The following is a 3,095-nucleotide window of genomic DNA, read 5'->3' as shown; positions in this document are numbered from 1 at the left end:
GTGAACTTGTGGTTTTGCTCTTGAAATATATACTTGATATTTCTGCTGTAGATATTCTTGTATTTTAGTGCTTCAACCCAAGGTTTTAATTTCATTAGTCATAATATCACCAACATATGTGGGAGACAAATATCTGTAGACAGTGCATGGTATGTATGTAGATTTGTGGACCTCTTGCAATAATTTCACTACTACAGGTTGGGCTGCTATTACAGCGTTTGCATGGTGATGAACGTGATACTTTCTGTGGGGGAGAGGAGATATTTGTGTTCAGTGTTTTCAGTTTTTTCTGGAATGAAAAATGGTCTCTTTCCTCTTGTTCTTCACTTGAGTGTATGAAGAAAGGATTTAACTCTAATTACAATTTTCATTTTTTATTGACAAAAGTTCCTGTTAGTGTCAATTACATCTAAGATGACCATATAATTTATCCAAACTGGGACACTTAGGCGTGAAAGAGGGCCATATTAATAATTAATACAGGACAACAGTTGTAGACTGCTACTCTTCTGGACAGACGGGATATATGGTCACCTTTGTCACCATTTCTGTGTAGGAGCAGTGGTTCAGGGATCACAGTTGTCAACGTGTTTGGTTCTGTAACACAGTATTGTTTTCCTCAAACAATATAGCAGCCATTTGTATTTGTGTAGATAATATTTTCTTTTTTGGTCAAGTGATTTTAATTTTAAAAATTGACTTCACTCTTTTAAATAGTTCATTTTTGGTGGAAAACTTATTTCTTAAAACGTAGTACTTTACCAATTAACACCAAAATTGCCAGTAATCAGTGACTTTTACATTAATAACTTAAAAATAAACACATGAATCTTTTGGGTTTTTGAGTCATTTTTTGACTTCTTGAGAATAATGAGAAGTCAGAATTGAGTTAGTGTGAATAAGACCAAATTCTAATTTAGTGGCGTAGCTTGATAATAAAAGACCACGAACTGGGTTGAACTAGGTAATTGAAGATTAAATTCACTGTCTAAAGTACTTGAGTGAATTGAAATGTCATTATAATGGTTTCTTTTTTTAACTAACTTGATCCTGTGAATTGGCAGCATTTGGCTTGGTCTCCATCCTTTGATTTGTTGACATTCTTAATATTCTTCGGTTTAACTGTTTTAGAGGATTGTTGTAAATCAGAATTATTTGTGAGCTGCAGGCTTCCTGCCAAGAGATTAGACACATGCTGAATCCTTTTTTTCCTGCTGTCCTTTTCAAGTGGTAAAGGTAGAAGAATATAAACCAGGCTAAGCTAACATTGCCATGCAGATATTTTATAATCCCATTTTGCTCTAGTAGTATCAGCAGTGGTGGAGGCCTTAGTAGCATCCTCTGATAGGCCAGTGATGGAAGTGATCAGCAAATTGTGTGGGTGGTGAGAGGTACTGTGCAATAAGTAAAGGCAGTGAAACATAAACCCTGCCCTGTTTTTTAAAGAGGAATGCTTTATATTTCTTTTTAAAAAAAAAGATAGTCATAAAAAGAGACAGAACTGTATGAGTGGAATAGCAGTAAGAAAAGCACAGATTCTAAGCTTACATCCTGGTTATTCATGTTGTTTCTTAAGCTTTATTTTTCTGACTTAGTATTGTAATGTGATACAGGTTATATCTTATTCATAGTCACAGATTCATAGAATTGGAAAGGTATCTTGTAGATAGCTTAATCCAGTACTCTAATATTGATGGAGATCCTGAGACACAAAAGGTAAAATAAATTGGCCAAATTTACAGTTACTGTTACAGCCAAGACTAGAACCTAGTGTCTTCTCTTTTTCCATTTTCACAGAGCTGAATTCCACCCTGTTACTCAGAATAAAAAGGCTATCTGTTAATCAACCTTTGATTTGCTACAAATGCTGTAAAATTTTAATGAAACATTCTATATAGGAACAATTCCCAACACTTTTGTATATAATTACATATACGATGGTATTTTATTTTCATGACCTCAGATTCAGCACTTCTTTGTAATTTGACCTTTTTTTGTTTTTAACTATATTGAGTATTTTTCATTTTGGTGATGATATTATTGAGCTGACATTTTCATTATTCACAAGGCTTGCATGTCATTAATTCTCATCTACTCTGAGGTTTTCAATGAAGAAGCTCTGTTGCAAACAGAATAATGTTTGCCCTTCTCTTTTCAGTATGACACATTTTTATGTTGGTACCTATGTTTTTGTGTTTTTTTTTTTTTTTTTTTGCAGTACACGGGCCTCTCACTGTTGTGGCCTCTCCCGTTGCGGAGCACAGGCTCTGGAAGCACAGGCTCAGCGGCCATGGCTCACGGGCCCAGCTGCTCCGTGGCACGTGGGATCTTCCCAGACCGGGTCAAGAACCCGTGTCCCCTGCATCGGCAGGCGGACTCTCAACCACTGCGCCACCAGGGAAGCCCCTGTGATTTTTTTTAATTGGCATGTTGTGCTTTAGAACACTATCGAGTTTTGGAGCTTGTATGAACACATCCAAAAGGTGATGGTGCTCAAGGTATAAATAATACTTTAGTAGTTGGTTGGTACTAGGTTACCTTGATTCCTCCCTCCCACCATAACTTTTTGGGTTTTTGTTGTTGTTTTTGTTTCTCTTCTTTTTCTTTTTCTTTTTTTTTTTTTTTTTTTTTGCCGGCCTGTCACTGTTGTGGCCTCTCTCGTTGCGGAGCACAGGCTCCGGATGTGCAGTTTCAGTGGCCATGGCTCACGGGCCTAGCCGCTCCACAGCATGTGGGATCTTCCCGGACCGGGGCACGAACCCATGTCCCCTGCATCAGCAGGCGGACTCTCAACCACTGCGCCAACAGGGAATACCTACCTTTTTGTTTTTAAAAACAGGTTATTTCTACCAGACTTAATAGATGTGGCTTATTTTAAAACTGATATTCGCACAGGCATTTGAATTCCAGAATTCAGTTTTTAAAGTCTGTTGTTTTGTTAACCATATACTTTAGTGCCTTAAATCTTCTTACTTGATGCAGTATGTCCATTGAATATAGTATGCATATACTTATACTTAGCACCAGGTCTTCTGACCCATTAGTACTGAACAGTATGTTTTTTATGGTTTTTTTTTTTTTTTTTTTTTTTTTGT

The sequence above is a fragment of the Lipotes vexillifer genome, unplaced genomic scaffold (genome assembly GCF_000442215.2).
Source record: "Lipotes vexillifer unplaced genomic scaffold, Lipotes_vexillifer_v1.1 scaffold880, whole genome shotgun sequence".
NCBI classification, from domain to species: domain Eukaryota; kingdom Metazoa; phylum Chordata; class Mammalia; order Artiodactyla; family Lipotidae; genus Lipotes; species Lipotes vexillifer.
This window is presented reverse-complemented; position numbering follows the sequence as displayed.